Below are 9,854 nucleotides of genomic sequence, written 5' to 3'. Positions count from 1 at the left end.
GACGCTAACCCTAGTTGTCCTGACGCTAACCCTAGTTGTCCTGACGCTAACCCTAGTTGTCCTGACGCAAACCCTAGATGTCCTGACGCTAACCCTAGTTGTCCTGAAGCTAATCCTAGTTGTCCTGACGCTAACCCTAGTTGTCCTGACGCTAACCCTAGATGTCCTGACGCTAACCCTAGTTGTCCTGACGGTAACCCTAGTTGGCCTGACGCTAACCCTAGTTCTCCTGACGCTAACCCTAGTTGTCGGGACGTTAACCCGAGTTGTCGTGACGCTAACCCTAGTTGTCTTGACGCTAACCCTAGTTGTCCTGACGCTAACCCTACTTGTCCTGACGCTAACCCTAGTTGTCCTGACGCTAACCCTAGTTGTCCTGACGCTAACCCTACTTGTCCTGACGCTAACCCTACTTGTCCTGACGCTAACCCTAGTTGTCCTGACGCTAACCCTAGTTGTCCTGACGCTAACCCTAGTTGCCCTGACGCTAACCCTAGTTGTCCTGACGCTAACCCTAGTTGTCCTGACGCTAACCCTAGTTGTCCTGACACTAACCCTACTTGTCCTGACGCTAACCCTAGTTGTCCTGACGCTAACCCTAGTTGTCCTGACACTAACCCTACTTGTCCTGATGCTAACCCTAGTTGTCCTGACGCTAACCCTAGTTGTCCTGACGCTAACCCTAGTTGTCCTGACGCTAACCCTAGTTGTCCTGACGCTAACCCTAGTTGTCCTGACGCTAACCCTACTTGTCCTGACGCTAACCCTACTTGTCCTGACGCTAACCCTACTTGTCCTGACGCTAACCCTACTTGTCCTGACGCTAACCCCAGTTGTCCTGACGCTAACCCTAGTTGTCCTGACGCTAACCCTACTTGTCCTGACGCTAACCCTAGTTGTCCTGACGCTAACCCTAGTTGTCCTGACGCTAACCATACTTGTCCTGACGCTAACCCTAGTTGTCCTGACGCTAACCCTACTTGTCCTCACGCTAACTCTAGTTGTCCTGACGCTAACCCTAGTTGTCCTGACGCTAACCCTACTTGTCCTGACGCTAACCCTACTTGTCTTGACGCTAACCCTACTTGTCCTGACGCTAACCCTAGTTGTCGTGACGCTAACCCTAGTTGTCCTGACTCTAACCCTAGTTGTCGTGACGCTAACCCTAGTTGTCCTGACGCTAACCCTAGTTGTCCTGACGCTAACCCTAGTTGTCCTGACGCAAACCCTAGATGTCCTGACGCTAACCCTAGTTGTCCTGAAGCTAACCCTAGTTGTCCTGACGATAACCCTAGTTGTCCTGACGCTAACCCTAGTTGTCCTGACGGTAACCCTAGTTGGCCTGACGCTAACCCTAGTTGTCCTGACGCTAACCCTAGTTGTCCTGTCGCTAACCCTAGTTGTCCTGACGCTAACCCTAGTTGTCGGGACGCTAACCCTAGTTGTCGTGACGCTAACCCTAGTTGTCCTGACGCTAACCCTAGTTGTCCTGACGCTAACCCTACTTGTCCTGACGCTAACCCTAGTTGTCCTGACGCTAACCCTACTTGTCCTGACGCTAACCCTAGTTGTCCTGACGCTAACTCTAGTTGTCCTGACGCTAACCCTAGTTGTCCTGACGCTAACCCTAGTTGCCCTGACGCTAACCCTAGTTGTCCTGACGCTAACCCTAGTTGTCCTGACGCTAACCCTAGTTGTCCTGACGCTAACCCTACTTGTCCTGACGCTAACCCTAGTTGTCCTGACGCTAACATTAGTTGTCCTGACACTAACCCTACTTGCCCTGACGCTAACCCTAGTTGTCCTGACGCTAACCCTAGTTGTCCTGACGCTAACCCTAGTTGTCCTGACGCTAACCTTAGTTGTCCTGACGCTAACCCTACTTGTCCTGACGCTAACCCTACTTGTCCTGACGCTAACCCTAGTTGTCCTGACGCTAACCCCAGTTGTCCTGACGCTAACCCTAGTTGTCCTGACGCTAACCCTACTTGTCCTGACGCTAACCCTAGTTGTCCTGACGCTAACACTAGTTGTCCTGACGCTAACCATACTTGTCCTGACGCTAACCCTAGTTGTCCTGACGCTAACCCTACTTATCCTCACGCTAACCCTAGTTGTCCTGACGCTAACCCTAGTTGTCCTGAAGCTAACCCTACTTGTCCTGACGCTAACCCTACTTGTCTTGACGCTAACCCTACTTGTCCTGACGCTAACCCTAGTTGTCCTGACGCTAACCCTAGTTGTCCTGACGCTAACCCTAGTTGTCCTGATGCTAACCCTAGTTGTCCTGACGCTAACCCTAGATGTCCTGACGCTAACCCTACTTGTCCTGACGCTAACCCTGGTTGTCCTGACGCTAACCCTAGTTGTGCTGACGCTAACCCTAGTTGTCCTGACACTAACCCTAGTTGTCCTGACGCTAACCCTAGTTGTCCTGACGCTAACCCTACTTGTCCTGACGCTAACCCTACTTGTCTTGACGCTAACCCTAGTTGTCCTGACGCTAACCCTAGTTGTCCTGACGCTAACCCTACTTGTCCTTACGCTAACCCTAGTTGTCCTGACGCTAACCCTAGTTGTCCTGACGCTAACCCTACTTGTCCTGACGCTAACCCTACTTGTCCTGACGCTAACCCTAGTTGTCCTAACGCTAACCTTAGTTGTCCTGACGCTAACCCTTTTTGTCCTGACGCTAACCCTTGTTGTCCTGACGCTAACCCTAGTTGTCCTGACGCTAACCCTAGTTGTCCTGACGCAAACCCTAGATGTCCTGACGCTAACCCTAGTTGTCCTGAAGCTAACCCTAGTTGTCCTGACGATAACCCTAGTTGTCCTGACGCTAACCCTAGTTGTCCTGACGGTAACCCTAGTTGGCCTGACGCTAACCCTAGTTGTCCTGACGCTAACCCTAGTTGTCCTGTCGCTAACCCTAGTTGTCCTGACGCTAACCCTAGTTGTCGGGACGTTAACCCTAGTTGTCGTGACGCTAACCCTAGTTGTCCTGACGCTAACCCTAGTTGTCCTGACGCTAACCCTACTTGTCCTGACGCTAACCCTAGTTGTCCTGACGCTAACCCTAGTTGTCCTGACGCTAACCCTAGTTGTCCTGACGCTAACCCTAGTTGTCCTGACGCTAACCCTAGTTGCCCTGACGCTAACCCTAGTTGTCCTGACGCTAACCCTAGTTGTCCTGACGCTAACCCTAGTTGTCCTGACGCTAACCCTACTTGTCCTGACGCTAACCCTAGTTGTCCTGACGCTAACATTAGTTGTCCTGACACTAACCCTACTTGTCCTGACGCTAACCCTAGTTGTCCTGACGCTAACCCTAGTTGTCCTGACGCTAACCCTAGTTGTCCTGACGCTAACCTTAGTTGTCCTGACGCTAACCCTACTTGTCCTGACGCTAACCCTACTTGTCCTGACGCTAACCCTAGTTGTCCTGACGCTAACCCCAGTTGTCCTGACGCTAACCCTAGTTGTCCTGACGCTAACCCTACTTGTCCTGACGCTAACCCTAGTTGTCCTGACGCTAACCCTAGTTGTCCTGACGCTAACCATACTTGTCCTGACGCTAACCCTAGTTGTCCTGACGCTAACGCTACTTGTCCTCACGCTAACCCTAGTTGTCCTGACGCTAACCCTAGTTGTCCTGAAGCTAACCCTACTTGTCCTGACGCTAACCCTACTTGTCTTGACGCTAACCCTACTTGTCCTGACGCTAACCCTAGTTGTCCTGACGCTAACCCTAGTTGTCCTGACGCTAACCCTAGTTGTCCTGATGCTAACCCTAGTTGTCCTGACGCTAACCCTAGATGTCCTGACGCTAACCCTACTTGTCCTGACGCTAACCCTGGTTGTCCTGACGCTAACCCTAGTTGTGCTGACGCTAACCCTAGTTGTCCTGACACTAACCCTAGTTGTCCTGACGCTAACCCTAGTTGTCCTGACGCTAACCCTACTTGTCCTGACGCTAACCCTACTTGTCTTGACGCTCACCCTAGTTGTCCTGACGCTAACCCTAGTTGTCCTTACGCTAACCCTAGTTGTCCTGACGCTAACCCTAGTTGTCCTGACGCTAACCCTACTTGTCCTGACGCTAACCCTAGTTGTCCTAACGCTAACCTTAGTTGTCCTGACGCTAACCCTTTTTGTCCTGACGCTAACCCTAGTTGTCCTGACGCTAACCCTAGTTGTCCTGACGCTAACACTAATTGTCCTGACGCTAACCCTAGTTGTCCTGACGCTAACCCTAGATGTCCTGACGCTAACCCTACTTGTCCTGACGCTAACCCTAGTTGTCCTGACGCTAACCCTAGTTGTCCTGACGCTAACCCTAGTTCTCCTGACGCTAACCCTAGTTCTCCTGACGCTAACCCTAGTCGTCCTGACGCTAAACCTAGTCGTCCTGACGCTAACCCTAGTCGTCCTGACGCTAACCCTAGTTGTCCTGACGCTAACCCTAGTTGTCCTGACGCTAACCCTACTTGTCCTGACGCTAACCCTACTTGTCCTGACGCTAACCCTACTTGTCCTGACGCTAACCCTAGTTGTCCTGACGCTAACTCTAGTTGTCCTGACGCTAACCCTAGTTGTCCTGACGCTAACCCCTGTTGTCCTGACGCTAACCCTAGTTGAAATTACGCTAACCCTAGTTGTACTGACGCTAACCCTAGTTGTCCTGACGCTAACCCTAGTTGTCCTGAAGCTAACACTAGTTGTCCTGACGCTAACCCTAGTTGTCCTGACGCTAACCCTAGTTGTCCTGATGCTAACCCTAGTCGTCCTGCCGCTAACCCTAGTCGTCCTGACGCTAACCCTAGTTGTCCTGACGCTAACCCTAGTTGTCCTGACGCTAACCCTAGTTGAAATTACGCTAACCCTAGTTGTACTGACGCTAACCCTAGTTGTCATGACGCTAACCCTAGTTGTCCTGACGCTAACCCTAGTTGTCCTGAAGCTAACACTAGTTGTCCTGACGCTAACCCTAGTTGTCCTGACGCTAACCCTAGTTGTCCTGATGCTAACCCTAGTCGTCCTGCCGCTAAACGTAGTCGTCCTGACGCTAACCCTAGTTGTCCTGACGCTAACCCTAGTTGTCCTGACGCTAACCCTACTTGTCCTGACGCTAACCCTACTTGTCTTGACGCTAACCCTAGTTGTCCTGACGCTAACCCTAGTTGTCCTGACGCTAACCCTACTTGTCCTTACGCTAACCCTAGTTGTCCTGACGCTAACCCTAGTTGTCCTGACGCTAACCCTACTTGTCCTGACGCTAACCCTACTTGTCCTGACGCTAACCCTAGTTGTCCTAACGCTAACCTTAGTTGTCCTGACGCTAACCCTTTTTGTCCTGACGCTAACCCTTGTTGTCCTGACGCTAACCCTAGTTGTCCTGACGCTAACCCTAGTTGTCCTGACGCAAACCCTAGATGTCCTGACGCTAACCCTAGTTGTCCTGAAGCTAACCCTAGTTGTCCTGACGATAACCCTAGTTGTCCTGACGCTAACCCTAGTTGTCCTGACGGTAACCCTAGTTGGCCTGACGCTAACCCTAGTTGTCCTGACGCTAACCCTAGTTGTCCTGTCGCTAACCCTAGTTGTCCTGACGCTAACCCTAGTTGTCGGGACGTTAACCCTAGTTGTCGTGACGCTAACCCTAGTTGTCCTGACGCTAACCCTAGTTGTCCTGACGCTAACCCTACTTGTCCTGACGCTAACCCTAGTTGTCCTGACGCTAACCCTAGTTGTCCTGACGCTAACCCTAGTTGTCCTGACGCTAACCCTAGTTGTCCTGACGCTAACCCTAGTTGCCCTGACGCTAACCCTAGTTGTCCTGACGCTAACCCTAGTTGTCCTGACGCTAACCCTAGTTGTCCTGACGCTAACCCTACTTGTCCTGACGCTAACCCTAGTTGTCCTGACGCTAACATTAGTTGTCCTGACACTAACCCTACTTGTCCTGACGCTAACCCTAGTTGTCCTGACGCTAACCCTAGTTGTCCTGACGCTAACCCTAGTTGTCCTGACGCTAACCTTAGTTGTCCTGACGCTAACCCTACTTGTCCTGACGCTAACCCTACTTGTCCTGACGCTAACCCTAGTTGTCCTGACGCTAACCCCAGTTGTCCTGACGCTAACCCTAGTTGTCCTGACGCTAACCCTACTTGTCCTGACGCTAACCCTACTTGTCCTGACGCTAACCCTACTTGTCTTGACGCTAACCCTACTTGTCCTGACGCTAACCCTAGTTGTCCTGGCGCTAACCCTAGTTGTCCTGACGCTAACCCTAGTTGTCCTGATGCTAACCCTAGTTGTCCTGACGCTAACCCTAGATGTCCTGACGCTAACCCTACTTGTCCTGACGCTAACCCTGGTTGTCCTGACGCTAACCCTAGTTGTGCTGACGCTAACCCTAGTTGTCCTGACACTAACCCTAGTTGTCCTGACGCTAACCCTAGTTGTCCTGACGCTAACCCTACTTGTCCTGACGCTAACCCTACTTGTCTTGACGCTCACCCTAGTTGTCCTGACGCTAACCCTACTTGTCCTGACGCTAACCCTACTTGTCTTGACGCTAACCCTACTTGTCCTGACGCTAACCCTAGTTGTCCTGACGCTAACCCTAGTTGTCCTGACGCTAACCCTAGTTGTCCTGATGCTAACCCTAGTTGTCCTGACGCTAACCCTAGATGTCCTGACGCTAACCCTACTTGTCCTGACGCTAACCCTGGTTGTCCTGACGCTAACCCTAGTTGTGCTGACGCTAACCCTAGTTGTCCTGACACTAACCCTAGTTGTCCTGACGCTAACCCTAGTTGTCCTGACGCTAACCCTACTTGTCCTGACGCTAACCCTACTTGTCTTGACGCTCACCCTAGTTGTCCTGACGCTAACCCTAGTTGTCCTTACGCTAACCCTAGTTGTCCTGACGCTAACCCTAGTTGTCCTGACGCTAACCCTACTTGTCCTGACGCTAACCCTACTTGTCCTGACGCTAACCCTAGTTGTCCTAACGCTAACCTTAGTTGTCCTGACGCTAACCCTTTTTGTCCTGACGCTAACCCTAGTTGTCCTGACGCTAACCCTAGTTGTCCTGACGCTAACACTAATTGTCCTGACGCTAACCCTAGTTGTCCTGACGCTAACCCTAGTTGTCCTGACGCTAACCCTACTTGTCCTGACGCTAACCCTAGTTGTCCTGACGCTAACCCTAGTTGTCCTGACGCTAACCCTAGTTCTCCTGACGCTAACCCTAGTTCTCCTGACGCTAACCCTAGTCGTCCTGACGCTAAACCTAGTCGTCCTGACGCTAACCCTAGTCGTCCTGACGCTAACCCTAGTTGTCCTGACGCTAACCCTAGTTGTCCTGACGCTAACCCTAGTTGTCCTGACGCTAACCCTACTTGTCCTGACGCTAACCCTACTTGTCTTGACGCTAACCCTAGTTGTCCTGACGCTAACCCTAGTTGTCCTGACGCTAACCCTACTTGTCCTTACGCTAACCCTAGTTGTCCTGACGCTAACCCTAGTTGTCCTGACGCTAACCCTACTTGTCCTGACGCTAACCCTACTTGTCCTGACGCTAACCCTAGTTGTCCTAACGCTAACCTTAGTTGTCCTGACGCTAACCCTTTTTGTCCTGACGCTAACCCTTGTTGTCCTGACGCTAACCCTAGTTGTCCTGACGCTAACCCTAGTTGTCCTGACGCAAACCCTAGATGTCCTGACGCTAACCCTAGTTGTCCTGAAGCTAACCCTAGTTGTCCTGACGATAACCCTAGTTGTCCTGACGCTAACCCTAGTTGTCCTGACGGTAACCCTAGTTGGCCTGACGCTAACCCTAGTTGTCCTGACGCTAACCCTAGTTGTCCTGTCGCTAACCCTAGTTGTCCTGACGCTAACCCTAGTTGTCGGGACGTTAACCCTAGTTGTCGTGACGCTAACCCTAGTTGTCCTGACGCTAACCCTAGTTGTCCTGACGCTAACCCTACTTGTCCTGACGCTAACCCTAGTTGTCCTGACGCTAACCCTAGTTGTCCTGACGCTAACCCTAGTTGTCCTGACGCTAACCCTAGTTGTCCTGACGCTAACCCTAGTTGCCCTGACGCTAACCCTAGTTGTCCTGACGCTAACCCTAGTTGTCCTGACGCTAACCCTAGTTGTCCTGACGCTAACCCTACTTGTCCTGACGCTAACCCTAGTTGTCCTGACGCTAACATTAGTTGTCCTGACACTAACCCTACTTGTCCTGACGCTAACCCTAGTTGTCCTGACGCTAACCCTAGTTGTCCTGACGCTAACCCTAGTTGTCCTGACGCTAACCTTAGTTGTCCTGACGCTAACCCTACTTGTCCTGACGCTAACCCTACTTGTCCTGACGCTAACCCTAGTTGTCCTGACGCTAACCCCAGTTGTCCTGACGCTAACCCTAGTTGTCCTGACGCTAACCCTACTTGTCCTGACGCTAACCCTACTTGTCCTGACGCTAACCCTACTTGTCTTGACGCTAACCCTACTTGTCCTGACGCTAACCCTAGTTGTCCTGACGCTAACCCTAGTTGTCCTGACGCTAACCCTAGTTGTCCTGATGCTAACCCTAGTTGTCCTGACGCTAACCCTAGATGTCCTGACGCTAACCCTACTTGTCCTGACGCTAACCCTGGTTGTCCTGACGCTAACCCTAGTTGTGCTGACGCTAACCCTAGTTGTCCTGACACTAACCCTAGTTGTCCTGACGCTAACCCTAGTTGTCCTGACGCTAACCCTACTTGTCCTGACGCTAACCCTACTTGTCTTGACGCTCACCCTAGTTGTCCTGACGCTAACCCTACTTGTCCTGACGCTAACCCTACTTGTCTTGACGCTAACCCTACTTGTCCTGACGCTAACCCTAGTTGTCCTGACGCTAACCCTAGTTGTCCTGACGCTAACCCTAGTTGTCCTGATGCTAACCCTAGTTGTCCTGACGCTAACCCTAGATGTCCTGACGCTAACCCTACTTGTCCTGACGCTAACCCTGGTTGTCCTGACGCTAACCCTAGTTGTGCTGACGCTAACCCTAGTTGTCCTGACACTAACCCTAGTTGTCCTGACGCTAACCCTAGTTGTCCTGACGCTAACCCTACTTGTCCTGACGCTAACCCTACTTGTCTTGACGCTCACCCTAGTTGTCCTGACGCTAACCCTAGTTGTCCTTACGCTAACCCTAGTTGTCCTGACGCTAACCCTAGTTGTCCTGACGCTAACCCTACTTGTCCTGACGCTAACCCTACTTGTCCTGACGCTAACCCTAGTTGTCCTAACGCTAACCTTAGTTGTCCTGACGCTAACCCTTTTTGTCCTGACGCTAACCCTAGTTGTCCTGACGCTAACCCTAGTTGTCCTGACGCTAACACTAATTGTCCTGACGCTAACCCTAGTTGTCCTGACGCTAACCCTAGTTGTCCTGACGCTAACCCTACTTGTCCTGACGCTAACCCTAGTTGTCCTGACGCTAACCCTAGTTGTCCTGACGCTAACCCTAGTTCTCCTGACGCTAACCCTAGTTCTCCTGACGCTAACCCTAGTCGTCCTGACGCTAAACCTAGTCGTCCTGACGCTAACCCTAGTCGTCCTGACGCTAACCCTAGTTGTCCTGACGCTAACCCTAGTTGTCCTGACGCTAACCCTACTTGTCCTGACGCTAACCCTACTTGTCCTGACGCTAACCCTACTTGTCCTGACGCTAACCCTAGTTGTCCTGACGCTAACTCTAGTTGTCCTGACGCTAACCCTAGTTGTCCTGACGCTAACCCCTGTTGTCCTGACGCTAACCCTAGTTGAAATTACGCTAACCCTAGTTGTACTGACGC

This window comes from Phyllobates terribilis, unplaced genomic scaffold (assembly GCF_046119375.1).
Source record: "Phyllobates terribilis strain yellow unplaced genomic scaffold, ASM4611937v1 Scaffold_371__1_contigs__length_1879311, whole genome shotgun sequence".
In the NCBI taxonomy this organism is placed as follows: Eukaryota; Metazoa; Chordata; class Amphibia; order Anura; family Dendrobatidae; genus Phyllobates; species Phyllobates terribilis.
This window is presented reverse-complemented; position numbering follows the sequence as displayed.